This window comes from Pongo abelii, chromosome X (genome assembly GCF_028885655.2).
Source record: "Pongo abelii isolate AG06213 chromosome X, NHGRI_mPonAbe1-v2.0_pri, whole genome shotgun sequence".
NCBI lineage: Eukaryota > Metazoa > Chordata > Mammalia > Primates > Hominidae > Pongo > Pongo abelii.
The window spans coordinates 140,667,600-140,683,801 of record NC_072008.2 but is presented as its reverse complement, the minus strand read 5'-3'; the positions used below and the strand labels follow the sequence as shown (position 1 = coordinate 140,683,801).

Below are 16,202 nucleotides of genomic sequence, written 5' to 3'. Positions count from 1 at the left end.
TGCAATACTTTAGGGCTGAGGTATTGAAGGCCTGATCCAGGGTAGGGGCATGGTGGGACTAGAGAAGGCATTAAGCCATTAGGCATGTCAAAGGGGCAAATTCACAGACTTGGGAACTGACTGAATATGGAGAAAGAAGGACAGCGGGATGATTAAAGAATCTGGTATGGGAACCAGAAGACTGGGCAATGCTGCTACTAGGCATATTGGGATAGCATACTCATTTTAAGGTTGCTGTTTATATAAAACAGAGCCTGGTTTCTTCTATTACTATTGCTATTAAATCTTTTTATTTTTTAAAAACCCACATACCATGAGAAAACAGACAAATTCAGAATATGAGATATTCTACAAGACGACTAGCCTGAACTCTTCAAAAATTCAATGTCACACACAAAAATTAGGAGCATGCACTCTTCTAGATTAAACAACACTAAAGGGACATAAGTAGATGCAATACGCAAACCTCGCTTTTGGATTCTGGATTTTACAAAGCTATGAAAGACATTTGGGGAATATTGGGGCAATTTGAATATGGATTGGAAATTAGATTAAATTAGGAGATTATTGTTTATTTTCTTCGCTGTGATAATATATTGTGGTTAGGAGGGAGAATCTTCTTACTCTTTAAAGAGTCATTCTGAAGAATTTAGTGGGAATGTGTTATGATGCCTGTGACCTTCAAATATATATGTGTGTGTGTGTGTGTGTGTGTGTGTGTGTAAATAGATTGACTGATAGAAACAGAACTACACAGCAACTATGTTGAAATGTTAATTGTGGAATCTTGGTGGTTATATGTATGTTCATTGTTCTACTTCTTTGATCCATTTGTACGTTTGAATTTTTTCAAAATAAAAATTCAGGAAAAAATAATGCATGAACGTTGTAAAAAAACAACAACAACAACAGTAAAAAAGGGTATGGGGGGACCCTTTCTACCCCAGACACCCAATACTCCTTCCCAGAAGTAACCACTCGTCACATTTCTTGAAATTTTATCTGCATTTTACAAGCCTATGTATGTGTTTGTAAATTCTGTTAATAAATAGATAGGTTCATGCTATGCATCTTTTTGTTAGCTACAAGTAGATTCTCTTATCTATTCAACTGGGAGAGTAGTTAGTTAATTAAAAATCAGTAAAAGTGGAAGTGCTTGGACCCACTAGGGAGTGGTGACCAAGTGCATCCAGAATACTGTGGGTATCAATCAGTGCATTTTACACAGGAAATGGAGAGCATCCTTTAATTGTGAGAGTTGGCCCCACAGACGTCAGCTAAGCGAGCTTCCACTGTAATGGCAGCAGCCTGCTTTTTTTTTTTTTTTTCACTTCAGGAGCCTTCTTGGAGGTGTTAAGAAGGCCTAGGTCTGCCAACATGGCCTCTGAGCCACTGGTAGAACCTTCAGGAATGAGAGAGATGAGCCACTGGGCTTGGGGAGAGGTGAAGTCAGCAAGTGCATGAGGGGCCTGGGCTAGGACTCTTTTCATCTGAACCCCACAGGCACACCCTGACTGTTCCATATAACCACGTGTAGATCTGTCTCATTCTTTCAGTACAGTTTTTAGGATGAATTGCTTTTAGGATGAGTATGGTTTTAATCATATTGTGCTTTGGGTGATGGTGGAACATCTGAGTAGAAAAAACATTGCCTAGGCTTCCAGAACTTGCCTGATCGTAAGAATCATTTGGGTATTTGTCTAACAAGCTTTCCAGCTAGGGCAGTGCTGCCATACACAGTTGGAGAACCAGGACTAGGGCTCCAGCGACAGGACTGCACTGAGGGATGGAAGCTCCACTAATGGTGCTAGTTAAAGGCATGAGAATAGACAGTGCAGGCAAGATGCCTGAGAAATGCTGAAGTCCAAGGATGGAGCCCACTAATTCCCATACAAGCTTCCTCCCCCAACCCCTCCCCTCCAGAGATGATTGCCTCCTCTTGCAATCATTGGGGTCACATTTCCAAAGCATGTGCAGCTTTGAATATGAAAACCCTCCCTAACTGGCAGCACCTGGGCAAATTCAAATCACATACTTGGACATAAGACTCCTCCTTGCAAATGGGAAGGATGATTGGAAAAATGTGACTCCAGAAACCAGATCTGGACTGAACTGAAATTGCCTGAAAAATGAAAGCATTGGCACAATTAACAAAAAGGGACTGGATTCCTTTATTTATTTTATTTATTTGCAGCTAAATCCTACACAGCTTGCAGACCTTGGGAGACAGCCATCCTTTTATCATTCCTGATATGGACTTGAATTTCTAAGAAATGACTTTTTTAATGGTCTGTGGAATTGAACTCCTACTAGAAGTGGTCCTAGGACTCCCAGTCACAATGTTTTAAGAACAATCCTGAGACAAGAGCAGGAGCTCTGAGGGGCCTTGTGTGCCCACAGACCCATGAAGCCATGCGCTGACTTCATATTGGTCTCTTCAGGTGTCCTAGAAAACCCAGCTCTGCATCTAACTCACCCTCTGCATTGGGACAAGGTAGAGCAAGGCCACAATGGCAGAGGACTGCATTGGCTTGTCACACTGCCTGAAATGTTCTCATTTCAGTGTGAAGCACTGAAGTCCCCTGTCTTCTCTAAATCAAAGTGTCTCAGAGGTAAAGACAGGATCTCTAATTTTTTTTAAGACAAGCAGCTTTTCACTTAAGGTTAAAAACCAAATAGAGAAGGGTGGGTGGTGATGTGTCTGGTTTTTGTTGAAAGCCTGGAGGGTGAGCAGGTGGTTAGGAGAGGGATGGGTGTCAAGAAGACCCAGGCCTGCCAACATGGCCCCTGAGCCACTGGTAGAACCTTCAGGAATGAGAGAGATGAGCCATCAGGCCTGAGGAGAGGGCCTGGGGAGAGTGTATGAGGGGCCCGGGCCAGGACTCTTCTCATATGTGGCCCCACAGGCACACCTTGACTGTAATGATCGTGGAATCAGGAAGCCATCACCACAGTTTCCAACTCCTTACCACTATTATTACCATGACTGTGCTGAGTGCATGTGCTTTGAATTTTCAATGAGCCTGCTAGCCCAGGGACACTTCCACCTGCGCTGTTATGCAGTGACACAGACTGATGGACCACGGTAGCAGAGAGCAGCCGCGGACCTCACATCTAGGGGATCAGGCCTCAAGGATTTTGCATGACAGTTTATTCCAGCTCTGCCATGTCTCTTAAGAAATCCACAGTTTTGATTTTCTGTAACCACCCCCACCCCCGCCCATGCTTTTAAAAACACATATTATGTGCCAGATGCTAGAGTAAGCATATTGGATATATCATTTATTTAATCCTCACCACAGCACTGTGAGGTGGATGTTATTGTTAACCAGTTTTACAGATGTGGAAACTGAGGCACAGAGAGATTAAGTAACTTGGCCAGCACTGCTCTGCTCCAGCAGAGCTTCTGGAAGTCAGCTGGCCAGCTAGACTCTTTCAGATTACTTTTCCTAACCCAAGCTCACTTCTGAATTGTCTCTCCCTATTGGTTCAACCCCTGTGGTGACGGGTTTATCTTCAAATGAGGTTTCCTAGGATAGCCCTGCTATGGAGTCAACCTGACCAAGGGCCAGCCGCACCACTCACCTGGGAGCAGTTGCCTGTAGAACCAGAGAACAGAAATAACAAACTTCACTAGGGTTGGCCACAAACCACAAGATCCTCTAGAAGGACCCCAAAATGTCCGTGAAGACCAATAGTCAGATTACTGACCATGCCGCCAGAGAAGAAAAGGGCAGGCTACCAACTATCCATCCAATTTGAGCCACGTGACTTGCCAACGTGGGTGTTTTCTGAGGGAAAGCTTCAGTTCACCCAGAAATTCCAGCCTAAGCTCTTTTCCGAGTCTGCCTGAACTAGCTAGATAGTTGCCTCTGGGTCACTGTAACCCAAAAAGGCTTAATTAAAATCAGGAAATAGGCTCAAGTTCCTCTGCTGCAATACTATAAACTTTAGATAGGCCAAAGTAGGCTGCAAGGACACACAGGGATAAAAGGTACTTTGGATACAGCACAGTCGTCTGGGATACTCATACACACACCCACACGATACCCTCCTCCCCCCATAGAAATTAAGAAATGAGAAAAGGAAAGTATTTGGCTCTAGGTGAGCTTCCTTTGTAAAGGCTGGAGACAACAGCATTTGTCTACTGAACACATTTTGTCTGGGTATGGGGAAGCAATCTCTCCAGCCTGAGGGTCTCAGGCAGGACTTGGCCTGGTGGGTGATTGGGGCCAAGTGGGGGATGACTGGCAGGCCGAGGGCATGAGGAGGACAGAGGAAGAAAGGGGGGCAAAAGGTGAGAGGGGTGAGAGACTAGAAAGTGAAGGGAACAGGCACAGAAGGGAGAGAAGAGGGACGCCAGAGATGTTTGGAGTAGGGGCAGTTGGGAGAACCCATGGCGCTGACAGTCAGCTCCGCATCTTGATAAAGTCATTTCCTGTTTATCAGACATCATTAGGGCATTAGAGTTCTCATACCAAAGATTTATCCAAGAGTAGACATTTGGCCCCTTTGGGTATCAATCCTTTTGGAACTCAGTTTCGTTTTTTGTTGTTTTTATTTGTTTATTTATTTGTTTTTACCGTGAATATACCTTATTTAGTCATTTTTGTTTACAAGTGAAACTCTGGGAATTCAAAATTAACATCGTTACCTATGAGCTTCTTAAAGACACCATAAAAGTTTCAACCTTGTGTGCCACATTGTTCTGCTGTGCTTTGTCCAAATGAACCTTTGCGAGGCAGCTGCCATCCAGTTTCAAGTGGATTCTCTTGCCCACAATTTCACTTGGAAAGACCAAGTCCTCAAGATCGCGTGGTACGCAGCTATCAGAGTACAGCTCCTGTGATGCTTTTGCTTATTTTTTGTATGGCCTTTTCTAGTTGGCTTAGGCAGAATTCTCCTCTGAGCAATAAAGACAACATGCTTCTCACTGAACTTTTTCTCCAATTCACGTACTAGCCAGACTTAGATTTTCTGGGAAGATTTCAGTCGAGAAACAGGAACAAAGATTATGATAGCTTTCTGACTACCACCAACTTCAGTTTCCTTGGCTGCTATGATATTCAGCTCCCTGAGCTGAGCCTTGAGGTCCACGTTCATCTTTGGCTCCAGAAGAGCCTGGGAGATGCCGAACTTGAACTTGTCTGGCTTCTTGCCATTGGGCTTCGTGATCCTGGTGTTCAAACTGAACGTGGCCTTCTTCTTGCTGAGTGCTGGTTTAGGAAGAAGCCTAAGTCTCACAGTTTGGGATAGATAGCTTTTTGAAATGTATTCACACTCCACTGCTTTCTGAAACTAAACATCCCGAGTCTTTTTTCTGGAAACAGTGGTAAAAGAGGCATGGAGTTTGCTTGTGAATATTGGTTTCATTCTTTAAATAGATATTTGTTTATTCAGGGCCTTCTGTGCACTAAGCACTGTGTTGGGTGCTGTGGACATGACGGACCTGGAGCCTTCTTACGGAACTTGTTCTGCCTATAATTTGGCCCATTTTGAGGGGGTCAGAGAATGAACGCTTCCACTTTCTAAACTGTGCTGGGCTGTGATGCAGTGAGGTCTTTGAGGGTCTCGGGAATAAGTAGGGTTGTTTACCCTTATAATAAAAGGCTCCAGATCGTGGTGCCGAGACTTCCCAGTGTCAGCTGTCTCTCCATGCTGCTGTCACTGTGTTGTTTCTGTAGGAGCAGAAAGATGTGATCTCTTTCCTAACCCATCATAAGGGTCATGGCCGACACTCCTATAACAAAAGACAGTTAACAAGAGAAAAGCATTTAACAAATTTATTTAATCAAAGTTTTACATGACATGGGAGCTTTCAGAAATGAAGACCCAAAGACCCAGGGAAAATTGAGTATTTTTATGCTTAGGTTCTATAAAGAATGTTTAGAAATGTGATTGGATAAAGGGTATGATCTAATGGTAATAGACTGAAGGCAGAGGGTACCCAGTAAGGCTTGTCTGTTTAGATTCTTCTTGGCTTTTCTGTGTAGCATTCCTTCCTCCAGGGTATAGGGCAGGAACTCTCTGGCATGAGGGTCTACAAGGGAGAAGTGACCTTTCTAGATTGTATGGGTTGCCTTGGGGGAGAGAGGTTCTAGTTTCTATGATTCCCCCCGGGGCGGGAGACAGGAGGGTAGGAGAAGGTCAGAGAGAGACTTTGCTTCTGAGGTGGCTTCTGAGACCTTCCAGTCTCCTTTAGTTCAAAGTACTCAGCATGCCAAAGCGCCATCGTTTGGGGTACCATTTTTCTGAGGCCCAGCACTTCTTATCTGCCATGTTATTTAACACATTTGCCTAGGCTGGGGCCTTACAGTGGCTTTTCTCTCCCACAGAGTATAAAGTGGATGTGTTTTGTGATAATGGTTGGCCACTTGGATGTATTCCCTCTTCATTCCACATGGTTGAGGTTGCTGGAAGTACAGCTTCCAAGGAAGTGATGACTTCCATTATAGTATAGTCAGTGGCATGCTGGCAGATGTCCAACAATTGCCTCCCTCAGTTGAGCAGGGAGGGGAATGCTGGTTTATAGTGTTTGCTGATTTCCATGGTGTAAATGCTCCCACCATGGCCAATTTCAAGCTCCCGACATGACATCACTGAACAAGGAGTCCGGAATACATGTGCAACAGCATGGCATCATAGAGTATTTCCACCACACAGATACAATAGATGTAAATAACCTCAAAAGCATAGGTAACAGTAAGTGTAGTAAAATAATTAGCAAGTGATGAGTTTTGAGTATTCATTAGCTTTGTCTTTTTTTTTTTTTTTTTTTTGAGACGGAATCTCCCACTGTCACCTGGGCTGGAGTGCAGTGGTGCTATCTCTGCTCACTGCAACCTCCACCTCCCAGGTTCAAGTGATTCTCCTGCCTCAACCTCCTGAGTAGCTGGGATTACAGGCACCCGCCACCACGCCCTGCTAATTTTTTGTATTTTTAGTAGGGATGGGGCTTCACTATGTTGGCCAGGCTGGTCTCAAACTCCTGACCTCGTGATCCGCCTGCCTTGCCCTCCCAAAGTGCTGGGATTACAGGCGTGAGCCACTGCGCCCGGCCCGCTTTGTCTTTAATATAACCTAATTGTAAGTTTAGATCATTTCACTTTTAACAATGGCTATATTTAACAAACTGGCCCACAAAATTCATGTTGAACCATCAATTCTCACTATCTGGGTGAGTGTGGTACTGCCTCACTTTTCTCTTAGCTTAAGCAGTAGAGAGTCTGAGTAAACTGGGTCCCAAGGCTCTTGCCCCCACTTTAACCAGAGCAGCCCCACTTGTGTTCATTTCGTACATAAAGGGGTTCTGTGTTTGAGGAGAGGGTTCCAATGTTTTTTATTTTTTAATCTTTTTTTTTTTAGATGGAGTCTCGCTCTGTCACCCGGGCTGGAGTGCCATGGCACAATCTCGGCTCACTGCAACCTCTGCCTCCTGGGTTCAAGTGATTCTCATGCCTCAGCCTCCTGAGTAGCTGGGACTACAGACATGTGCCACCATGCTAGGCTGATTTTTGTATTTTTAGTAGAGACGGGGTTTCGCCATGTTGGCCAGGCTGGTCTTGAACTCCTGACCTCAAGTGATCCACCCACCTTGGCCTCCCCAAGTGCTGAGATTACAGGTGTGAGCCCCCAGCCTCCATGTTTTTTAAATTTTTTTTTAAAAGGCATTGGTATAGATGGTCTATGAGGTTCCTTCCATTTATGGTATCTTAAATTAGCCATGTCTTCCATTTTCCCTTTCATTCCCTTGTCCCCTCTTGTCACTCGGGCATCCTATTCCTGCTATTCCCAGAGATCGTTCTGTCCCGTCCCAGGCTCTCCATCTTCACTGAAGAGATAGCTGTTATCGGCTGATATGGTTTTAGGTGATATTCCTCCCAGGCGTATTTTACTCTTCAACACGTGACTCCAGAAGACACATAAGGTCTTTCAAATAAAAGGAATTAATTTCTAAAAGCTGGAATTCCAGGCAGGGTGCTAGGGGTGAGGGGTGGGGTTCTATCTGTACTCAGTGCCCTTAAAATCATAACACTGAACAGTCAGACCTGATTCTACTTTGCAGTATCCTTCAAAAATCTCTTGATTTCGTTGGGTTGCTAGGTTACCCCCAAAGAACTGCCCAAGAGTGTATCTCTATTTTTCTTTACGCAACACAGTTTTCTTGCAGTGAAAACTGAAACCTTATCCTAGCAGATGTTTGGTTCGTCTTCCCCTGAATGCAAAGTTTTCATCCATGGAAATGATAGAGAGGCTGCAAAGGTTATGGATATGACACAATCCTTTCTGAAGGCAAATTCACCCTCTTTAGCATGCCAGAAAAATTATTTTTCCAGGAAAACTAAACACTAAGCACATGCTTGGATGTTCCTTTCAAGCAAGAGAGGAGCCCTTTCTATCCCATTAAGGTCAGGCAATTGCCCAAATGATTTGCTTCACTGCCTATCATAACGGGGAGTGTGGGATGGAACCAGCAGGGGTTTACTCTCATCTCTCTCCATCCAGCAGGCTAGCCAAGCAAAGTTCATAGGCACAGGCACCCTCTGAAGCCTGGAGTCAGAGAGGCTGAGGCTGGGGGACACTTGGGACCCCTCCAACACACACACACACACACACACACACACACACATACACAGATGCATGCATGCACACACATAGAAGCCCACAACATTCCCTCAGTTCAACACAGCAGCTCATGAGAGTCAGTATTATGGAAGCAAAAGTAGAGCAGAGCAGTGGAATAAGATGCATGGAACCTGGTGGCCCAGAAGGCCACGGGATGGGGCACAATAACAAGCTTCCTGGCCAGCTGCCCAGTCTGCTGGGTGCATACTGTTCAAATGTAGATAGTATGGCCAATGGCCCAGGAGCTGTGGGAGACAAGAGGGCTGCTATTTCCTGCCTACACGGCTACCTTCGGAGGCCTGGGGTACTTTCCATAGCTTTGCTTCTCAGGTTCTGTCCCCACTTCTGACACCAGCAGCAACCTCCCTTTGGCCCCATTTTGCTGAGGACATGGCTCACTATCTGAAGGCTTCAACTGTAAGGAGGTACGTATGCATGCCCAACACACAAAACAGACCCAAAGCCAAACTCTGTCCAGTTGAGGCCAGCTTAGGCAATAAATCTTGCTCAATTCCCTGGTCAGAATACCTCTGGCTACCTCTGCAAGCCCGGTCTAGTCTTGATCCAGGGCCCTTTGGCCAAGGTCCCTGCACAGTCGGCACTCTTTCCTCTTCTCTGTCCAAGCTGAGCTCACTCTCCCCTGGCTTTCCCCAAAGTCCTTCACTTTCAGAATTGGAATCTTTTGAACCAAAACTTTCTTTCTTACAAAAATATCTTCTCTAACGCTCACCTCTAGCCTTCCATTCTAGACTTTTAGGTTCTCTTGTGTCTTCTAACACTTGAATTGTGAGGGAATTTGGTCTCTCCAGGGGAAGCAGAGAGGCACTCCTTGTTTATCCAATAACATTCAGTGACTAATTATCATTTATAGACCATCATGGAAGTCATCAATCTCAGAGTGTGCTTTTCCTGTATCACTTGCTCCTGACGTTGGAGAGAGATTCGAAATCTAAATGTAAGTCACCAGCAAAATACTGTCTTTTCAACGCACCAAAAGGAGGGAAAGTTAGCTTATCTTGTAGAATCCTTCAAAGTACTGTGAACTAGCTGAATAAGGGTAATTAGAAAAAGGAAAAGGGAAGTCAAGGACAAACTCCCATGTAGTTGGAGAAATCTCACAATAAAGTAAAATTTCCGAAGAATTGCCGGAAAGCAAGTCTTACAACCACTGGGAAATGATGAGTCCAAGAATTTCAGAAGAGCCTCCACCCTTCACCTGGCCTTGAAATCACCAAAGAGCTCCTACTGCTCCACTCCAGGCTCAAGAAGCAAGCTGCTTTTCATTGCTAGTTTTCAAAATGTGCTCATATCCATTATCTCATTTGATTCTCACCATGACCCTGTGAGGTAGGTAGGACAGATATTAGTTTTCCCCGGCTCACTTCTGGAAGATTCCCAGGGGTCAGATTTTGCACAATTGTAAGTTGACAGGTTTGGCTCTATTTGCACATGCTAACAAAATCTGGCCTGGTCCAACCGTTATGTAAAGGGAAGATTTGTCATGCAACATTGACCTAAGCTATGCAGAGAGAAGCCTGATCATCGGGGAAGGGGACTAGGGGAAATTTAATAATTTCTTGGGAAATGTAATAATTCTACTCCTCCTTTCCCTTCCTGGGCCTAAAAACTCACGCTTGAATGGGAAGGGCTTGCATTATCCTCAAGCTACTCAAAAAGTTTCTTGAAGACTGGATACCAAGGCCAAATTCCTATATATTTAGCTATATTTGATCAACCTTACCAATTAATCAACTGTGCATCGTGGGCCCAGCTCTTGCAGGGAGGAAGAGACAGAGAAGTAGGAGATCAGAGTCAATGGATCCTGACCTCCAAAAGCTTACAGTTTTGCTGGGAGCTAAACTTGTACACACTACACAACAATGCGTAGCAGCCAAACAAAAGGAAGAGAAGGTCAGAGAGGGTTGAGGCAGCCAGGGGAGACATCCCAGAAAGTCAGAACAGAGGGTTGGTTAGGAGCATGACCTCTGAGGTTGGGCAGTAAACATGGCTTTGAATTCCAGATCTACCATTATCAGCAATGTGAACCTTGAGCAAATCACTATACGTGATCCATAAAATGGGGTGAAAATGAATAAGTACTTTAAAAGTTGCTGAGAAGATTAAATGAGCACAGTATGGTATCCATTATCTCACTTGAGAAAATAAAATTTGGTGCTATTTAAGCTAACCATTAAAAATGGGGACGATTTGGAGACACTCAGGGGGAGAGACAGGACAATACGAGGCACTGAATTAAACAAAGGTACTGAATTAAAAAGGAAAGGAGGTGGGTAAGGATATTGAGAATACTGGTATTGCTAAAGCAGAGAGTACATACATACAAAGGGAGTAGGAGAAAATAAACTGTGTTAGATTGGGTGCAGCAAGATGGTAAAAGGCTACCAACTGGAGGAGTTTAGACTGGATATGATAGGAAGGGAGAAGCCACCAGAGATCTTTAAGCAAGAGAGTGACTTGATGATAGTGGTCTTTGAATAGGATTGGCTTATGGAGCACTTGATGACTTGGAGAGGGACTGGAGGATATCCATTGTTTGAGGCATGAGTTGACATGCGCCTGGACTAGAGACATGAGAGTGAGAATAGAAAACATTTGAAAAATATTTTGTAGGAAAAACTAACCAGATAGAGTAGATAATTGGATATGGGAGATGAACAAGAAGGAGGAGTCCAAGAGTCTTCCAAAGTTTTTAGTCTAGGTGACTTCAAAAGTGGTGGTGCCATTGTTCTTGCTTATAAGTGGGACCTGAACAATGAAAACACATGGACACACGGAGAGGAACAACGTACACTGGGGCCTGTCGGGGGGGCAGGGTGAGGAGAGCATCAGGATAAACAGCTAATGCATGCAGGGCTTAATACCTAGGTGATAGGTTAATAGGTGCAGCAAACCACCATGGCACATGTTTACCTATGTAACAAACCTGCACATCCTGCACATGTATCCCAGAACTTTAAATTAAATTTTAAAAAAGAAAGTGGTGGTGCCATTGACAGAAAAATGGGAGTCAAGAAGAGCAGTAGACATGGAAGGAAGATGATGGACTCAATGTTCAATTTATAGAAATGTCTAGAAAAAAAGTTGATACTGGAATACCCTAGAGAGAAGAATTTCCTTCTTTTACCTCCTTTCTGACAGACACAGACCTCATTTTTTGTTAGATGATTATATTATCTGCAAATATTGACAATTTTGTTTCTTCCTTTCTGATGCTATTAATTCTATTTTTTATTCTATGGCATTGGCTTGGAGCTCTAGTAAAATGTTGAATAGCAGAGTAGCAGTAGAAATAGACATTCCTGTCTTGTTCTTGACTTTAAGGGTGAAAACATCTAATATTTCAAAATTTGTTAACAAACACTTGTGTATTGCTTCTGTGTGTGAAACGTTATTATGAACACTTTACAAATATTAGGCTATTTAATCCTCCTACAATGTTATGAAATAGATATTATTATTATTATTATTATTATTATTATTATTCCTCTTTTACAGATAAGAAAACTGAGGCATAGAAAAGCTAAGTAACTTGCCCAAGGTCACACAGCCAGCAGGTGTTCAAAGCTCCACTGCTTAGCTTTGGAGACTGTGTTCTTAACTACCCTGCTACACTTGCTGCCTCTTTAAGTATGAAGTTTTCTGTACCTTTCTGGAAAGTACTTTTTATCAAGTTAAAGTTTCCTTGTATTTCTAATTTTCTTAGAGCTTTCTAAGAGTAAATGAGTATTCAACTCAGTTTTATCAAACATTTTTGCTGCATCTATTGAAATGATCATATTATCTTTTCCTTTATTATGCAAATATAATGAATTACGTTGGTATATTTTCTAATGGTGAACCAGCCTTGAATTTCTGAGATAAACCCTAATTGGTTATGGTATAGTCTTCTTTTTCCAAAGTGCGAGATTTGATTTGGTAATAATTTATTTAGGGGTTTTGTATAGAGTTAGTTTTCTGTCCTCATACAATTTGGTATTGGTGTTATGATAGCTTTGGAAAATAAGTTGGAAGTTTCTCATCTTTTTTAATGCTCTGAAATAGTTTGTTTGGTAAAGGGATTATCTGTTCCTTAAAGCTGCTGCACACTTTACCTTTAAAGACTACTTGTGTGTGTTAAGGGGGCTGAGGTGTACACATCTTTGATTCTATTTCCATTTCTTCTCTAGTTTTGTTGATACAGTCAGATTTTCATCTTGCTCTCAAGCCAATTTTGGTAAAGTATCCCAGAAAATTGTCTATTTCATCTACGTTCCAAATTTACTGGTATAAATATTAATACAAAATACCAATTATTTATAATTTTATACCTGTACCAGGACTTACACAATTACTAAGAATAATATTCTCTTATACTTTTTAATATATTCTTTTTTATTTTTCTTTTTTGTTTAGTCCCACCCTTCATATCTGATTTTTAATATATTCTAAATGCAGTTCTGTCCTCTCTCTCTCCTTTTCTTCTTCTTCTCCCTCTCCCTATCCTTCTTCCTCTCCCTTTCTCTGCCTCTTTTTACTCTTGAGTGGTTGTTGATGTGTTTTGTTTGTTTGTTTCGTTTTTTTTTTTTAGCAAACTTGCGAATCTTTGCCTATTTTCATGGTCTTTCCAAAGAGCTGGCTTTTGCTTGTATTGATCAACATTTCATTTTTGATGATTGTGTATTTTGTAAATTTTTGCTTTAATCTTTCTTAGCAAACCTTACTCCTGCAAAGCTCATCTGTCTGGAATATCCTTTCCCCCTTCCCTTTCACTTGGCTGACTCCTACTCATTCTTCAGTTTATGCATCATGTCTTTCAGGAAGCCTTCCCTGACACTTCAGAGTGATTTAAATGCTCATCCTCTGTCCTCCCCCAACAACTTCCAGACCTCATCATTCCATGTTATAATTAGCTGTCTGCTTTATCTCTCTTCCCTATTAGACTGCAAATTCCTTGAGGGCAGGGACCGTGTCTGGTTCATAATTGTACCCCCAAGCTCCTAACATAGTATTAATATTTGCCATCCCCAATAGGAGTTCAAATGGAAATTTTATTGGAGGTAGCAACCCACCCATAAGCCGGTAGGTAGATCTCACAAAGGAGCTCCTAGTACAGTCTGTTGCCTGAAGTTTGGGGTCTTTTTTTTAAAAGGAAAAAAATACCCTTGGTAGCTTTAGTTTCTTGATTTTTAACATAATCAAATCCCTTCAAATGTGTCATTCCATGGTCTGTCTACCCTTTGGGGACGTGTCCAGCGCATTCTACCTCTGCACTCCAGCGTGGATCTAGAGGGTTCAACCCCAAAGGGCACAAGGCCAAGAGTTGGCCCTAAAGGAGCTGAGACTGACTAGAGTTAGAGTCTGCAGGCTGCCCCAGGGCTTTTTTATTTCAAAGCAGCTTCCTGCATGAGAGCCTTTTCCTTCTCTGTAGTGAAGGTTGGGGTACCTCACCCCCACTTCCACTCCTCTTGTTTCCAATCTCATCTGAAACACCTTTCCCTCTATATTCATCTTTCCTCTCAATTCCCTCCCCTTATTTGCCATTGACTCTGTAGTTTTTTATTACTTGTGTCCAGGAGGTGTTTCGAGAATGTGAACTGAAGTAGTAGTTTATGAAATTGGCAACATCTGTGCTCTGCTGCCCTCAGTTTTCTTCTGGAAACTTCTGTGGTTAGCACTCAGGTCCAAGGAAAGCAGAACACAGAACGAACTGAAAGAGAGGCATACCCAAATCATGGAACACCATCAGCATCAGGGCTGGCTCCTGCCCACGTCTCAGCTCCCACCTCCACCCTAAGCTACAGGCTGATAGAAGACTATTTCTAGAGACAAACATCAAGCTGGTGACTGAGGGTTTTCCTGCTCACTGTGAATTTACTTCCTGGGAAAGATGGTGTCACTTCCTCACATCATCTGGGTTCCTCTTTGAGGAAGGCATCATGAAACTGAAATATAAAAACACTTCTGAAAGAAAACTCATTCTGAAATTGTAGGGAGGTCAGAGAATACAGGACCCAAAGGATACCCACTCTGTGCTACCTGCCTAAGACAGAACTAAGGAAAGAGAGATGGCTATAGGGAACCATGCAGGCTCATGGTTGTGCTAGGAAAAGGCAATGGACTGATGCTGCCAGGAAGCCTATCTCAGTCTTTTCTTTCTTCTTTCTTCTTCTTTTTTTTTTTTTTTTTTTTGTAGAGATGGGATCTCACTATGTTGCCCAGGCTGGAGTACAGTGGTGTGATCATAGCTCACTGGAGCCTCAAACTCCTGAGTTCAGTGATCTTCCCACCTCAACCTTCTGAGTATCTGGGATTACAGGCATGTGCCACCATGTCCAGCTAATTAGGTTTTTATTTTTTTATTTTGGAGAGATGAGGTCTCACTATGTTGCCCAGGCTAGGCAAACTCTTGGCCTCAATCAATCCTCTCACCTCAGTTTCCAGAGTAGCTAGGACTACAGGCACATGCCACCATTGACAGCTAATTTTGTATTTCTTTGTAGAGACAGGGTCTCACTACGTTGCCCAGGCTGGTCTCAAACTCCTGGGCTCAAGTGATCCTCCCACCTCAACCTCTCAAACCTTTGGGATTACAAGTGCGAGCCACTGCACCTGGCCCCCTACCTCAGACCTTTCTAAGGTTGCTTTGCTGACAGCAAATGTGCTCCAGGCACTGTGCTGGGCTCTAGGGATATAGCAAAGAACAGGACACAGTTACTGCCTTGAGGAGCTTATAGTCTGGTGTCTGTGTGGGACACAGTGTCCACATTTGGAACTTTCCTGGCTACTATGCTATCTGGCACCTTGACTTGAATATGTACCATCTCTTCAGCATTTTCAGTGGCCCCAGAGACAGAAACTGCATCTCATTTATGTGTACCCCCAACATCTAGCACACTACTTAAAATATGGTAGGTACTCAATAAACATTTGTTAGATGAATAAAGGAAGGGAAGAAAGGAGAAGGGAAGGACGGAAGGAAAAAGGGCTGGATGAGGTGTCCCAGAAATGTTTCATATTGACTGGAGATGATGTTGAGTAACTTTCATAGGAGCCAATCTCAGGGAAATGCTTGAGTCCCTGATGATCATTGATTGGACCCCCCAGAAACAACCCTCCAAGTCAAGATGTCTCTGAAGCAGCTAGAATCCTGAAGCAGTTCCCAAAGTCATGGGACAAAAGCTCAGGCATACCTAGGTCAGCTTCACAGATGCTAGTGACTTTGAATTGGTCACTTTTATTGTAGTGTTTATTCATCCTTGAAGGTATTAAAATAATAGGGTAGAAAAATAGTTTGATGGTTCCTCAAAAAGTTAAACATGGAATTACCATATGACCCCACAATTCCACTTCTAGGTATATACTCCCCAAAAATCGAAAACAGGGACTCAAACGAGTACAAGCATATGTGTGTTCACAACAGCACTACTCACAATAGCCAAAAGGTGAAAACAACCCAAGCATCCATCACATGGTGAACAGATAAACAAAAAAATATTGTATATCTATACAGTGGAATATTATTCGGCTATAAAAAGGAATGAACTTACTGATATGGGTTACAATGTGGATGAACCTTG

General features: G+C 43.0%; 1 protein-coding gene and 1 pseudogene across 4 annotated transcripts in view; one reads left to right on the top strand and one right to left on the bottom strand.

Annotated features, from left to right (window-relative positions):
* PLAC1 (placenta enriched 1) overlaps window positions 1-16,202 on the top strand; it is a 202,002-nt gene that overhangs the window by 105,592 nt on the left and 80,208 nt on the right. The gene's annotated exons all lie outside the window — the stretch shown is intronic.
* LOC112130744 (small ribosomal subunit protein eS7-like) lies at window positions 4,614-14,133 on the bottom strand (annotated as a pseudogene).